The sequence below is a fragment of the Chelonia mydas genome, chromosome 9 (assembly GCF_015237465.2).
Source record: "Chelonia mydas isolate rCheMyd1 chromosome 9, rCheMyd1.pri.v2, whole genome shotgun sequence".
NCBI lineage: Eukaryota > Metazoa > Chordata > Testudines > Cheloniidae > Chelonia > Chelonia mydas.
In genome coordinates this window covers 33,019,620-33,036,413 of record NC_057855.1, presented here as the reverse complement: position 1 = coordinate 33,036,413, position 16,794 = coordinate 33,019,620, and the positions used below count along the sequence as shown (strand labels likewise).

The 16,794-nt window shown below is 39.0% G+C and overlaps 1 protein-coding gene across 1 annotated transcript in view; it reads right to left on the bottom strand.

Annotated features, from left to right (window-relative positions):
* The window catches only part of DNER (delta/notch like EGF repeat containing), a 269,335-nt gene that overhangs the window by 147,982 nt on the left and 104,559 nt on the right, over positions 1–16,794 (bottom strand). The window lies entirely within an intron of this gene.

Sequence of the window (16,794 nt, the reverse complement as noted above, 5' to 3'; positions counted from 1 at the left end):
CAAAATAGATATTAGATGTTAAGTTGATAAGAATGTGTTTATTGTTTAGACTTCATAAAATACTTGATGCTGCATGTATTGATCTCACTTCTAACCTCTGTAGCCCATGGTTTAAAGTTATATTGAGTGTTTGCATTGTAAACCTCTGTAATTCTGACTCACCAAACAGAAAATGAAGCATTAATAAAGGTACAGGACTTGTCCTGCATACAAGATGGCCCACTGAAGACCAGTGGGGTATTTTGCAGCATCAAAGGAGAGAGACCCTGTTGATTGCATTCCTAACTCCCTCCAGGAAGGAGAGATCTATGCATGAATTAATCCCATCAGTCTGGAAGCTGGAGTGGAGGGGATAAAAATCCCTGACAAGGAGAAATTGAATCTCTTTCATGCTGTCTGGATTCTGAGGGGAAAAGATTCCTAAACATTAGCAAAGAGATCCACATGCTGCTTGGCATGGGTTAGCCCTGAAAGACATTTTGAACTGACAGATTATTACAACTGTCACCTTTTAAATCACAGATTGAAATTCCTTTGTGTAGATATGCTTGCTTGCTTTAACCTGTAAATAATTCTTATGTCTGTTTCCTAGTTAATAAAACTGTAGTTAGTTTATTACAGGATTGGCTACAAGCATTGTCTTTGGTGTGTGATCTAAGGTACAAATTGATCTGGGGTGAGTGACTGGTCTCTTGGAACTGGGAGCACCCTGAATATTGAGTGACCTTTGGTGTATGTGACTATTTGTCACATAGTCCTAGGTGGTAAAATCACCTGGAATGTCCAAGGGTACTGTCTGTGACTCCATTGTAAGATTACTGTAGTACTTTGGGAGTTCACATTTGTTACTGGGTTGGTGAAATCTAACAACAGTACATACAACCAGTTTGGGGCATCTGCCCTGCTTTTTGACAGTCCCCCCTGAGGTTAGCACTCTTTGTCATGAGCCACTCCAGACAAACTCCCTCAATGCTGGAGGCCTCCTTCATCCCAAGGAAGACCTGACCTAAGTGGGAGACTCTGCCATTGTTGATCTACTTGTGGATCTTTATCAGGCCCCTGGTCAGGATTATCCTTTCTGGAAGCATCATTTCTACTCTCATCCACAAGGGAAAGAAACAGCGTAGCAATGAAAGGATCCCAAATCTCTAATCCCAGGTTGGCTCCAGAAATAAAAGGAGCAGCAGTGTACAGACTCTGGGGACATATGCATAGATGAGAGACATCAGTTCCCACCACGTGGTTCCAAAAGTGTCCCTTTCTCTTCCCATGCTCTGATCCCAATGCCACAGACAAGAACAGAACTTATAAGACCTACTATTGAAGGAGTGGAGCTTTGCATCAAAGGATCTCTTTGAAATAAGCAACAATGCAAAATGTCTCTGGTGTTGTGTCAGACCAAGGACTGATAAATTCAATCACAAACACATTACTGTTAAAATTAAACAAAAGACTTATTTATACTTTTCACTGATTCCACTTGTCATCAAAGTTGTGAGAAGACAAATCTTTGGTCATAATGATTGCCCTGGTGTGGGCTAAACAATGTATTGGTACTCTGTTCTCCTGACTCTCTCATGGGAACGTCCTTATCCTTTACCAGTGTCATCAGACCTCCTGGGGAAATAAAATGGTTTCATTCTACATCCCAATCCAGAACCATTCCCCTCAGAACCTGGATTATGGAATCCTGACTAACTCTGCCCTAGCCTCTTCTGCAGAATTGCAGAAAATCTTACCAATTTGGAAGCCATCTACACAAATATTATTCTCAGATTTGGGAAAGGTTTTCCCTAAGGGCAATAGAAAGCAATCTGCCTCTGCGTTCTCATAGACTATCAGGTTGGAAGGGACCTCAGGAAGTCATCTAGTCCAACCCCCTCCTCAAAGCAGGATCAATCCCCAATTTTTGCCCCAGATCTTTAAATTGCCCCCTCAAGTATTGAACTCACAACCCTGGGTTTAAGCAGGCCAATGCTCAAACCACTGCACTATTCCTTCTGTTTCTATATAATCTATTTTGGACTATTTTCAGTACATACAGTCTTTCAATCTCTCTGTCTACAGCCACAGTGCATCTGTCTGCCATCTCAGAATACCATCCATTGATAACTCCACTGTGTTCCATTAGGGACTGCAGTAAAGGACTGGTGAATTTACCTTCACTGATCCATGAGTTTGTCCCAATCTGCGATCTAAACCTGACAAAGTCAATTAATGTGTCCTTTGAGCACTGAAACTTCAAATCACATGCAGGACAAATGTGACCCCAATGGACACTACTTTCTAGAAAGTTCTTGAAGTACAGTGACACCAGGGACACTGAAGTGATTAATTAGCTAATTTTTGTAAAACACTTTGAATGCGTAATACTTCACATATTAAGCATTTTTATTATTGTATCCTGCGTGCGGGCTGGAAAATCCTGGCTGAAGCATGGCACATCAGCACAATCAGCAGGAAAACCACAAAAGAGTTGTTTCTGTAACTGCCATAGGGGATTACATTTTTACATTTGCAGTAAACTGAAGCAATGAAGCTCTGCATGCTTTAAACTAATGCTGCTGGGGTTTTCAGTTGTTAGAAAACATGGAAAGATTTCTATACGGTTAGGGTCAAACTAACTCTCCATGAGATTTATACCCTGTGCTGCTATCATATTACTTGTTTTTCTTACAGAAAATTCTGCCGGTTCATTTATTTACAGTAATTCTAATACTGATGCACAATTGTTGTGTTGGGCTTTTGAGAAAAAACTTGTTTTACTTTTCAGTGTATGGAAGGAAACAACCTCACTATTGTTTCTTTTATTTATGATCATTTGTACCTTTTGTTTCTTGCTAGATGTACCATGGACCCAAGATACATCATATCCCAAACTCCAGTTGTTTGACAGCTACATTACATTTCACTCCCCAGCATTCCCTTTGGAATATACCAGGATGATTTTAGAGTAAAGGGTTTTATACCTGTGTATCTTTTGTAGCACTGAGACTCCAATACCATTTATGTGAAAAGCAACAGCAGAGTGACAGTAACAGAAGTAAACTGTTTTCTAGGAATTGTGGGAAATAAATAAGAATCTCAGCCAACTCAAAACAGATATGCTCATTTAGCTCACTACAATCACCACCAAACTATTAGGATTAGTTTTAATCAAATTTCTCAGTTATTTTCAAGTATTTATTGTGTATATGCCTGTTTAAGGAGATACATTGAGGCTCCTGTTTCAGAGTATCTGGTAGTCTAAACTATCTTCTTCGTTTAATCTCATACTTCAGCTTGTATCTCTGATTCCACCTCATGGATATCTTGTCATCTCAAACTGAACATGGCCAGAACCAAACTCCTTAACTCCTCTCCAAAATCTTTTCCATTTGTGGTGAGATATCTCCATATTGAAGCAAAAACAGTATTAATAAATTATTATAAAGTATTCTTATGTTAGATCATTACAAACTTGCCTGTGCCTTTACTGATTTTTAGGGGATATTTATCATTACTTTCATACATATAATGCCTGGAAAAAAAATCTCACAAGTTTATATTTTTGTTTATTTAATTCTACGAAATGTCCCAGCTAAGGAAATTATTAGGAATTCTGTTGTCTTTCAATGTGACAAACTCCTCAAGTGCTGAGGAATACAACACCACATTTATTACACCCAAATGTGTTTATACAAACCCTAAGATGCAGCTTTTTTAATTCCAATTTCACTATAACTCGATAGTATTTGCTTTGATGCTCTGTTTTAAAAATAGTATCACTGTTTATTGAAATTTGTGTTTTGTATGAAATATTTAATAAGAAGTTTTAGATGCAAGTTGTGAATGCTCTGACAGGTCATAACTAAGGAGCATTGGGTCAAAAGACAGAGTCTTATTACAGCCCAGGATACTTCTCTAGACTAAAACATCAGTTGGCAAAGATGATTTAATCTCAAACAATAGATCTTACAAAGGTAGGCTCTGACTTCAAAAGCAATCATGCCTAGGGATGTATTATCAGAACTGTAAACCAGTTGGTAAAAAGATTCTTTTAAAATCACTCTAAAATCTTTATTCTTGACACTAAGAAAAACATATATAGTTGAGAAATATTTTGTAAGATACCTCTGTTTTTCTGAAATGCTGAGATGGTAAGCCTTTGTGAAATGCATATTTGCAAATATGATAGCTAAATGCAGATCTCATGTAATTTCCTAATGCCATTGCTATGTAAATGGTAAAATGCTTTGTGAACCAAAATGGGATCTAATGACCTTCCTAAGCTGATTATTAATAAAAGAATACTGATGACTAATACAAATAGAATATTTATATTAATTAGGGAATTATTTGGCAACTTTAAGAAGCTTGTCACCAAACTCAGAAGAACAAGAATAACCCCTTCAAAGATGTTAAGAAAGGACAACTTATTGAACAACTATTCCAGTCTGAAGACTCTCTCTAATAATTATTTAATTTTAAAATACTATTTCAAGAACTGAAGAAAAGTGTTTATACTTTTTGAAATCAGAATTTCAAATCCTGTTGAATCCTGATGAAACTGAAGAAATATGTTAGAAAATGGATTAAATGAAGAAAGAGTTAGAACTCTAAAGATTACCTGAAATTTACGAGCCACAAAAGACCTGAAGAAGAACTCTGTATAAGCTTTCAAAGCTTGTCTCTTTCACCAACAGAAGTTGGTCCAATAAAAGATACTACTTCACCCACCTTGTATCATAAAAGAACAAAGGCAATTAGAAGTGTGTTGCATAATAATTAAGCAGCATGTCTATTCAGGAGCTGAAGGTGTAATGAAAGCCAACCCACAAAGGCATTGAGAAATGGAAAGATGACAGCGTCAGTTTTGAATCTAAACAAGTCTGAATTAGGTTTTCCTATGATTTCATGAAATTGGAGGTGGGGATATAAAAGCTTTGGAGTGATTCTCCAGCAGGACTCACTCTACAACTCTTCTTGACTTCACAGTATTCAACACAACTCATCCTGTACATCTCTACAAGCAAGCTGCAAGAGAAGACAGCTAAGAAGAAAATGAAGAGATCAGCAACACAGCGGCAGCAAAAGGCAATCTTTTGGCCCACATGACATTATCAAGACCTCAGCATGGTAAGATGGAAGTAGCTAAAGTATTGCCCAGGGACTCGATTTAAAAAGTTGTAATGATTTTACTGGAATACTAAAATGTTATTGAAACTTAAGATATTAACAGTATCTCCTGCTAACCCAATTGTTTAGGCCACGTATTCCTGGACAGCAGATGGGTTAAACTTTGGTAAACAGAGAAATAGCGGGAATTGGATTTAAGATATTTAATATTCATTAACTGACCTATCTTAAGACAGCTCTTTAAATAGTTTCTCCTACAAAACTGTGTGATGAGGTGGACTAGGCCCGGAGGCCCCCTGCTGAAGGCCTCAGGATCCTGCCACACCCATCCCAGAAAAGGAGCAGAGGAGCCAAGTTCTCCAAGTGGCCTAGAGGGACTGTGCAGGAAAGCAACCAATCAGGGGTAGGCTGCAAGGGGCTTGCCCATCAGAGGGTTGCAGGCTAATATACAAGGTGCTGAAGTGCAGACGAGAGTCAGTTCCTTGCTGGAGCCAGAGGAGTGCAAATGGTGCTCCTCACTGGCCAAAGAGAACTTCAGCACCACGGACAGCTCAGAGCTGGCAGGAACTGGGAAGTAAGGAAGCGCTCCTGGCTGGCTGCTGGGCCTGAACATAGAAAAGCCCTCAGTAAAGGTGAAGCTTTGGTGAAAGCTGGGGCTGTGGGAACTGAAAGCAGTTTCATTAACAGGACACAGCGGCACACAGCTGCTACTCTTAGGGTCCCGGAGTAGTGGGAAGGCCCGGTCCCTCCCCCTCCATAAGCCACTGGGGAAATGACCTACAATTGGACAGCAATAAACCCCCAGAAGGGGATCTGAACTAATTAGTGGCTCAGCTGGAGAGCTGGTGCCAGAACAGACCAGAGAGGGTGAAACCATTGCCTCCAGGGAGAAAACCCTGGGGGTTCGCCTCAATACCAGGGTCAAGACTATTTAAAGACTGCAGACACACCCAACCAAAAGGGGCGCTCACAAGAGGTGGGTGGTGCGTGACACTGTTACAAACTGATTTAAATATTTTCTTTGATTTCACAGGATTTAGTTAAGACCTTTGCCCATTTATAAACTATTTGTTATCCTGGATAAACCAAACAAAACTCACCTTCCCTTAAACACATTATTTTACCCATCTATAAACAGTTATAGTTATCAATGATATACTAAGATTGAATTCATAATAATTTTGGGAAATAAGATCTTGGTCTTAATTTACCAAGAAAAAAGTGCCCCAGAGGCATTTCACTCTGTTAAAAGCTCTCGAGTTAAAATCTTTTCAGTACATTTCTCTGTGAAGTAACCAGTGTTTAGCATTTATGTTCTGTTTTGTTTAATATTTTCTTTTCCTTCCTTTAAAAATAAAACAGCCATGGTTAATAACTGTAATTATTTTGCTTGATTTTAATTGTGGTCTCTCCTAAAGTATGTAAAAGAACCCGAGACTAAAATAGAGGGAGTCACATCTCTGAACAGGCAATAAGAGAAACAAATAGTAAGAGCATTTCTTGTTTCTCTAGAGTACATATTTTTAGTAATTTTGGGGAAAAACTACTTGATGCTCAACAATTTCAATTACCTCTTTTATGTCATATAATTTCTTCCTCTTCTATCACTGTCAACTACACCACCATCTTCTCCATCCTTCAGGCCAACAGGTTGGAGCTCCTTTTCCTCTTTTTCCCACAAATCTGCACCATTTCTAAATCTTACTACTACTTCTTTCCCAACATCTCCAAGATCCATCCGTTTCTCTCTATCCATGTAGCCCTCTCTTTCATTCAGGCCCTCAGTATAGCCAGTCTTAATTATGGCAAATCTTCCTCTCTGGTGTCCCAAACACATTGCCCCTTCCACCCATATAAAATTCTGTCTCTAAACTCATCCTTTCTAGTCATTTGATCACAATTAAATGTAAGCTTCTTATCACCATCTTCAAACTCTACATAACTCTGAGCTTTCTTATTATTCCCCTTTGTCAAGCTCCAAGTTGTCCCCATACTCTCTGCCCTGGCAACGATCCCAACCTTCTCCACCCATGTCAGATTTTGACACAATGACCTCTGTTCCTTCCTTCATGCTGCCCCCTATGCATGTCATGATCTCCTTAATCTCATCCATAAGGCCCTTACCATGTCCACATTTAAGTTTCTCTTAAAGACTCAGCTCTGCTGGGATGCAATACTAAATCTTGTTGATTTGCATATCAATTTGATCTACTTTTGTTCCTTTTCCCAGATCTCTGTCCTTAGATTGTGAGGCCCTCAGAGCAGGTACTATCCTTAATTGTTAGGAAAACACCAAGTGGACACTACTTCAAAACAAACTACTAAACCTCACTGAGATACTTTTACACAGCAGAGATGGATATACTATTCTACCACAAAACTGAATTTCCATTTCTCCTTTGGATCTAGCAGCAGACTGATCTTGGTTTCCCATAAATCCAAACTCCCACCATACTGATTCAGGATAAATGATCTAACGGGGAGTAAAGTTGTTTCATTTGACTCCCTACTTTCCTAACCTTCCCCACTTCCCAAATCCCTATATGACCATATGCAAGAACATAAGAGTTGGATTAGTTTAGTACCAGAACTCTTCCATCACTTTACTCCATCCCCAAGGGATTTAAAACAGACATCACTGTTCTAGGAAGCAGGCAGCATTAAAACATGTGGAAAGAGAACAAACAAGAGTGTGTACAGAGTGAACTGTTGCACAATGGAGGCATGGAAGCAGCCCATAAATGGGACCACGCAGAAAGAGAAGGGGGAACAGAAGAAGAGAAGAGACCACTGAGCCAAGACAGGAGAGGAGAGAGATGGTCATGGGTAAGGAAGAAGAAATAGATTTTACAGAAAGAAAACAATAGCTGAAACCGAGTAGGTGAATTTATTTTTTAACTGTTCAGATGAAAAAGCTGTAAGATGATTTAAAAGCAGTTCCCAAACACGCTCTTCAGTCCTATGTTTTGAAAGTACTGCTCTCAAATTTTTTAGTTTTTATATGATTTAGCACCAGGCAGCATCATTGCTGCTGCTCTGAGTAATCTTAAGCGATTGCCACCAGAGTGGCTAGTGAGCTGCAAGAGCGCAGGAGGTGTCTGACTGGAAGGGAGCAGATGGCTTATTAGCATGTAAGTCATTGCATTCTGCTTACAGCTGCTCGGGTGGTAACATGTTGGTATTACTCAGTGTAGATGTAACTTCCAGTGGGCTAGCAGCAACAGCTCTGCCCACACTAAATAACACTTCAAAAACTAAAATGCTATTCAGTAAGGCAAACTAAAAACAACATCTGATCAATGCCTTAAGAGGTACAAGCACCTCCCTCCATAGTTTATTCCTTTTAAAGTAAATTCTGTAGAGCCTATCATTTCTCATCTCCCATTACTCCTCACTTCACCACATGCATTTTGCTTTGCCCTTTATCTCCTTCTCCCACTCTCACATGTTGGTTTCTCCCCCTCCCTCCAACCCACCTTTAAAATGACATGTCTCTTCCTGTATGCAGCGTTGTTGTAGCTGTGTCGATCCCAGAATATTAGAGAGACAAGCTACGTGAAGTAATATCTTTTATCGGACCGACTTCTATTGGTAAGACACGCTTTGAAGCTTGTGTTGACCTCTTCTTCTTCTTCCTGAAGAAGAGCTCTGTGTAAGCTCAAAAGCTTGCCTCTCTCACCAACAAAAGTTGGTCCAATAAAAGATATTACCTCACCCACCTTATCCCTCTTCCTGTTCATACAACTTCCTTCCTCTCCTTCAAATCCATCCCCCAAGCCCACTTCTTTCACATTGCTTTCTATCAGTTACTCCCATCCCTGTGCTGCCTACTCTTGCCCTATCTCGGGGTCTTTATGGAAATACCAGATACCTATCAAGTGAATCATACAAAAAGACATTGTACCAGATCCTCAGCTGCTGTAAACTGTTACAGATCGACTAAAATTGAATGAACGATACAAATTTATGCCATCTGACAATCTGGCCCATTTTTTAATTTGTTTTAACCTTTCTCCACCCCCTTCATTTGTGTGTTATCTTTATGCTTTATTTTTCAGGCCCTATTCTTGCAAATTCTTAAACTTGTGCTTAAATGCTTTGCATGTTTGGGCACTACACTCTAAGTTCTTTCAAAAGGGACCATGACCTTTTAGTAAAGCACCAAGGAAAGTTATCGCAACTGCAATAATGTTTAAGAATAAGAACAACAATAAACACCTTATTAATACTCTGTCACCAGTTGTGGTTTAATTTAGTATATGGCCTAGTTGCTTGTCTCATTTATGTGTATATTCCAAACATGCACTACAAGATCACAAAATGCTCAGATTATAATTTCCCTACATTAGCTTTCAGTACATCTGCAATTTCTCAGCACCATGGGAGAGAGAGAAGTGAACTGAATGTTTAAAATATCCAGTTTTGTTATATACAATCAAACACTAATAAACAGCAAGTGTTAGGGTTCTAAAAAGAAAATAGCAAAAAAACTGAAACAAAATCAAATCCAAAATATCTCAGTCATTTTGTTAACATTAATAGTATATAGTAGCTTAGTAACCAGTGCAGCAACACAGACATGATAATCAGAAAGGACATCTAATTATATAATCACATAATGACCATAAAGTCTAAATTTAGTGTCTGCACTTACATTCGGCATCTTAACAACGTCAGGTATAATGTGCTATACAGTTAAATGGTTATTAAGACATCTGCTTGTTCATTCTACTATCCAACAAAGAAACATATGAACTAGCTGAACTTGAGCAACGTTTTCCCTCCTTGAACAGAAGAATAGAAAGGCAACAACACTGCTAGAGCTGGCAAATAATGGATTTTTTGGTTTGCTGGCAACTCTGAAATTTTTATTTTTTTTTAAAGTTCTGTTTCAGGTCAAACCAAACAAAATTTGTCAGCAAATCAAAAAGTTGAAGAAATTTCAGGTCAGGTGTCCTACATCCAAGACAAGTGCCCTAACCACAACGTTATGGAGTCATTCTCACTCACTTTCCCCACATTAATGACTAAGTCATTCACAGTGTCAATTCATAGTCAGAAAGTTGGGACTGGGCAATAGGGGATGGATCACACAGTGATTGCCCTGTTCTGTTCATTCTGTCTGAAGCATCTGGCACTGGCCACTGTCAGAAGACAATATACTGGGCCAGATGGACCATTGGTCTGGCCCAGTATGGCCATTCTATGTTCCTACTTAATATTTCATAAAGTAACTGAAAGTTGGTTTTGTTAAAGTAGGTACCAGTGGAGATGGAGTGGGGCAGAGATCAGGTGAGGTAGTCAAAAGTGCATGACAAATTCACTTACCACAGGGCTCAATTTATATATGCGTGCGCATATTATACTCCATTTTATATATATACATCACATTTGAGGCAGTAATACATCAGATGGCAGGGTCAGACCCTGATTCTCCATTACAGTATGCACTATGGAGTTAAAATCAATGTAAGCTCTGCATGCATAGTAGGCAATAGAGAACTGCACTGCACATAAAAAATACTCCATTTGGATCATAGAAGAAAATTTTTAACTTTGGAGCGTATCTCTGTTACGCAGGATAACATTGCTCAATGAATTTTTAAAATCTACATTTAATTTATCCATAACCATCAATAACTCTAGTGTGAATTATGATGAACAGATAGGCATTACATTTTTTGCTTTTTTCCCCCCCTCTTCAAATTAAAATAAAAGCAGTAGTTCCCTGGGGTCACTTCCTAAATCATTACCAAGCAAAACGTTTCTTACATATGAAACTCGAGAGGAAAGGGTAGCAGGTTGGAGCAAAGCCTTCACCCAGTTTTGTTTTATAGTTTGTCAATTAATTTTTTAAGATTGGGCCCAGTGTCAGGAATCAGTACAGTTTAAAGGAACCTCCTAATTGCTTCTACTTTTAGGGTATTGAAGATTAAGAAAAACAAAACAAAAAATTTGGGGGGAATGAGGGTTGAACAAAGCTCTGTTAAGAAGTCTTTATAAACAACTTTGTATGTTCCGTTTCAGAGTAGCAGCCGTGTTAATCTGTATCCGCAAAAAGGAGGACTTATGCTCAAATAAATTGGCTAGTCTCTAAGGTGCCAAAGTCCTCCTTTTCTTTTTGTATGTTCCATTTGCTTGGTTTGATGATTTGAGTCTCAAAGAAGCAATATGATCTTCCTCCCAGCAGAGGTTGAGACCATTCTCTCCATTCTCCCGCACCCCCTAATTTTAAATCATCCTTCACATTTTAAAGACCATCTTTGATTAACCAATCAATATTTAACACCATCCCGATTTAATTTAATCTTCCTAGACACATTCAAAATGTTTATTTTGTTACTGACAAGCCTAAAACAGAGACAATGAAATAATTTCAAATGGTCACAAAGGGCAAAAGATAATATTCTCCTTAGGTCTGTTTACAGCTTTAGCATATTGTAGAGAGAAAATAATCTGAAGTGTTTTGTCATGCGCAGCATTTCAGATTACCTTCAGTGATGAATCAGATTATTCTAGATAATCTCAGCCACTTTTTATTTCTTCATATACTATAGAGCAATGATGTTTCTACTACTGGGGGAATTCTGCTCCAAAAAAATAAAAATTCTGCACACAATATTTTAAAATTCTGCAAAATTCTATATATTTTATTTGTCAAAAACAACACACTATAACATGCCAGTTTCAATTACTTTGGTAACTTATTTCAAAATAACTGTCAGAAAGTTTGTCTGTAACAATAAAGACAACAGAAAAGATTCCCCCAGGAGCAGAGAGTTAAAGAAACCCCTACAACAACCCAGTTCCTGCTTCTCTGTTATGCTCTTGTTGGGTGACTCAGTCTGGGTGTGGGCACATCTTGGGGGGAAACTCTGCCCGTCCGGCCTTTTAGTCGATTCTCATTTTTTTGCCTTGCCCCCGTAGGATTGCCATATTTCAGGTTCCCAAACAGAGGACGCTGCCAGGTGCAGGTGGAGGGGGGGTAAAGTCGGGGGATGCTGGAGGGGTGTGTCTACTGGGAAGGGATATTTGGGGGGTGCTGGAGTGGCTGTGTGGGTCCCCCCAGCCCAGATGCTTGCACCCCTCCACCGTCCCTCCCCAGAGCCCAGCCACAGGCACCTCTCCACAAAGGTTCATTAGTCCCACCAGGCAGAGATGACCTATACCTGCTGATAGTGGGGGGCACAATTTAAAGATTCGACCGCCCCCAGAACAGCTTGAGTCATGTCTGCAAACCCTCCCCCAACCCTCGGTCTCCCCTCCCAGAAAGCAGCAACCCCTCCCTGCAGCGCTCAGCTGTTGCTCCTGCCTTTCCCTGCAGGGCACAGCTTGGTGGCTCCAGCACCTGCCACACAGGGAGGGGGTCCAGTCACACCAGGTGACCCAAGTGGGGCTGGCAAACCCGGGAACCACAGCCCACCCACGCCTCCCATGCAGGCACACTGTGAGCTTGGGAGCTGGACTCTGCTGGGTCCAGTAACCCCTAGTGGCAGCCAACAGCTCTGCAGCACCAATTCTGCAGAAAAAAAATGAAATTATGCGCAGAACATTAATTCTGCACCAATTCTGCATTGCGCAGTGGTGCAGAATTCCCTCAGGAGTATGTTTCACACTTAGTGAATCTCACTTAATATTCCTTAACTAAAAAATCTTCATTAAAAAAAGATTCAAAGGTTGGTTAAGTTTGACACCTCCTGCCTCCAGCACAAACTGTAAACAATAAGGACGTATCACATTATGGGCCTTCTCTTAAACATCCCCTAAAGCCCAGACAGCAAGCTTTCACTCAAAGTGACAGATTCCGCCTCCTCACAAGTAACTTCCTTCCACTTCCAACTGATAAGTAAACACAAAACATTAATCTCCCTTGCAGTACGACATAAATCTTTAATTACAACCCAGTGCTTCCCACACAAACACATGAAATGCTACACATGTAATCTGTGCACGTATATAAACCCTGAATACTTGGGGATTGGTTGCTAGTAGCAGTTAGAGCTATGTAATCTCACCATTCTAGTGGCACAGAGATATGCACAAAAACAAATGATTATGTTTTTCTTCCATCACACTATTGGTCAATGCCTCGTGTAAAAAGTAAGATTCTTGATAAAATTATTTATTTACACTAGTGGTTTGAAATGTTCTTGTCTTCTCTCAGTTAATTAATTTTGAAATTCATCTCTCTCCAACCAGCAGACTAGAACATCAAGAGTCCACAAACCTGGCAAAGTAGAAATCAAGGTACCTCTAGGTCTCTCAAAATATTTGTTCTTAGGTTCAGGGTTAAAAGGCCCACATTGCATACAGTTTTTCTGCTGGGCAGAGAAAGAGTTAACCTCATTTCGCAATTCCAAAAAGTCAGGCAAAGACAAAGTATTTTTTTTTTGGCTGCTTTTGATATCATTGTGATTTCCTTACTCTCCCTCTAACTTAGTGGTAATAATTTTATTTATCCTAGGAGAGAGCATCTTGAACAAGGGGATACAGTGGACCAGAATAAACAGATAGCAGATTTGAGGACATTAGCTTTGACAAAACTTTGGAAAGCCAGAAAAATAAAATAAAACCCACAACCCCCAAAATGAGAGCTGATTAGTGTGAGAGTTTAATTAATAGTAATTTGTTGGTGGTTGTCATTATTAAAATCTTTTGACATTCACAACATGACCTGAAACAGTGTTATGCAGTGAAAAGAGGAAGGGGCGGCAAGTCTGACACCTCCCATAGTCATTGATGAATTAGTTAGACAGCACACTGATTGCCTATACTAAAGGTAACCAAGTTAGTCTATGTACCTGTGAAATTCCAATAATCCTCAGAGAGAGAAAAAAATTGATGTAATATGTGAGATTTAATTATCTGCTTCTGCATCTGATAGTGATCATCTGACTGTCAGTTTTCATAATCTACTCGTTGTATATATTGGTACAGTCAGCAGTTGCAGTGCTTAACTGACAAAGCAGAGCTAAAAATTGCAAGATTTATTTCAGCCAATTAATATTTCATATGCCTGCACCACTGTAATTTTCAATATATTCTTCACTATAAAGTTTTAAGACAGATGCACACCAAGGTGACCTTGATATTGCAATTATAGTTTTTCCAGAGCAGACAGGACATGAATACAGCTACAGTACAAATACTGAGCCTTTTAAGAATCACATTCAGATATGCAGACTGGATTCTCTGTATACCAGTCAATACATTTCTAAATTTTATTTTAGTGTGCATCCAGTGATATGGATTGCTGCAGTTTATCCTATATTAGACAGACATTTAAACAAATAAACTGTGGTGAGACAAATCTGTTGTCTTTTTATGCATACTCCAGTTCATCACCTTTTTGGAATTTACTGTTTGTTCTGCCTAAAAGCAGTCAACGGAACTTCCAGAGATCTTAAAAAAAAAAAAAAAAAAGGAGACGTCTACAAGGCAGACTGTAAATGACCTGCTGCAATGCTATGAAAAAGCTGCCCTCCAGCAGAGACAGGTTTAGCACAATCCTATTAGATGATCCAGGGCAAAGCTACCTTTCAGCTCACTTTGTAAAAATGCTGCCTACTAACATGAACAACAAAAAGCCAGTTTGTCTCTTGGCTGCAGTAACATACAGCAAGCACACACAGAGCAAGTCCAGCCATCAGAACAGAGGTTTTCCTAATTGCTTATGCACACGCTATCTAATGTCTGTCAACTTGTTAGCAGACAACACCTGCCACCAAAATTTCAAAGATTATTCTTATTTAGCATTTTTTCCCAGCAGCACTCACAACGTGCAAGGCATTTTTCAAATGTAAAAGGTGGCATAGTCCCTACCTGAAAGAGAATTCAGTTTTAAAAAGAGAGAGAGAGAGACAGACAGACAAAGGGTAAGGGAAAGGGCGAACATGAGGTACTATGTATTAAATAAATACAATTTGAGTTATTATTTTTGTAAAATACATAGATTAAACCCAAATACCTCAACCCAACCATAGTGAGCCGGTTGGTTTCTGAAGCTTCATAGAAGAACTGGGTTTTAGGAGAGATATGAATGATCAAGGAGAGGGCAGTGTCCTTACAAACCATGTGGGGAAGGGAATTCCATGGGCTGTGTGGAAAAAGACCGAGAGATGCTTGTGTGGAAGCAGATAAATGGGACATCAAGATTACATCACTGGTAGAGCAGAGGAAACCAGACATTTTAGTTTTTGCTACGGACAATAAATTAAAAAATTAATGATTCCTGAAAACTGTAAAGAATATTACTGTATTACAAACTTGACTATTGCCTTAAATGTCAACTGTTTAAAAAATGTATAAGACGACTTGCTGGAACTAGCAAATTTTTCCTATGAGCTACTCTAAAGTATTACTGTATAGTTGATGTTCATAAATTTCAAGAGCAACAAATGGAAACAGATTTAAATCTTCCACATATCAGTGGTGCTACAGATTATCTACAGATGTGATCTCTTGAAGAAATGGCTAAGTTATGTTCCAGCTATTATTTAAACTTAGCCTGATTCCATCCTTCACACAGTGAAATCTTGAATCCCATTCTATTAAACTATTAAATATTAACATAAAACAGGAAATGAAAGAAAAGTAGGTCAGAGAACAGAGACAAAAACACAGATTTTCCAAATGGTACACACACAAGAATTTTTAGATGTTAAGCATATCAATCCAAATACTTTGGTTCTATTTTGAAGAAAGACTGTCTTGTGTTTAAGGCACTGGACAGGGACTCTGAAGATCTGTGTTCAATTTCTGGCTCAGCCACAGACCTCCTATGGGATCTTACACAAGTCAAAATCTCTCTGTGCTTCGGTTCCCTTTCTGTTAAATGGGGATATCAAATATTTTCTTCCTTCCACCTTTATTAGTCTTGTCTATTTAGACTGTAAGTTATTCAGGGCAGAAGCCATCTCTTACTGTGTTTATATGGTGCCCATGACAATGGGGCCCTGGTCCTGATTGGGACCTCTAGGTGCTACTGAAATACAAAAAGAATAATAGTAATACAATCTTAGTACAGAAAAGCTAAATCTGTACCTTTTGTGCACCCAGAGATTTCCTTTGAATGGCACACAAATACTGAGCACTCAGGAAATACAGAAATTCCAAGTCATCCTAGGAATAAAAAGTTCATTCTGGAGATGTTTTTAAGTTACCATGTTTTAAATGAATGGTGTGTGACAATGGAAGAATATGAACATATAAAGTTTTCATGGTATGCTCTTAACTAAAATAGCAAGTGACTGAAAAAAATCAGTAATGATTGGAGAGCATACAAATTGTTTAGCTGCCACCGAATGCAACAGAGATAGGAAGAGCAGCTACCATAGATGAAGTATGGGAAGTTTAGGAGTGAGATAAGAAATACAGGTATGATTCTCTTTATAGCTCAGGATATAAAAGAATATAAAAATTAATAGCACAACGCCACTACACAGCATAGACAGAACTACACCAAGAAGTGCAGAGGCAACAAATGTTTGTGTGTCTCAGATTTCTTTACATAGATTGTTTAAGAAGGTTCTCTGGGGCTTAAATACAAATAGCACTGCTTGGTATGCCTCTTAGGGGAGATAGCGCTAAAACAGTTGCGTAGACATTGCAGTTTGGGCCCAGTAGGGTGGTGGGCTTCGGAACCTAAGCTCCAGCTTGAGCCATAACTTAAAAGCA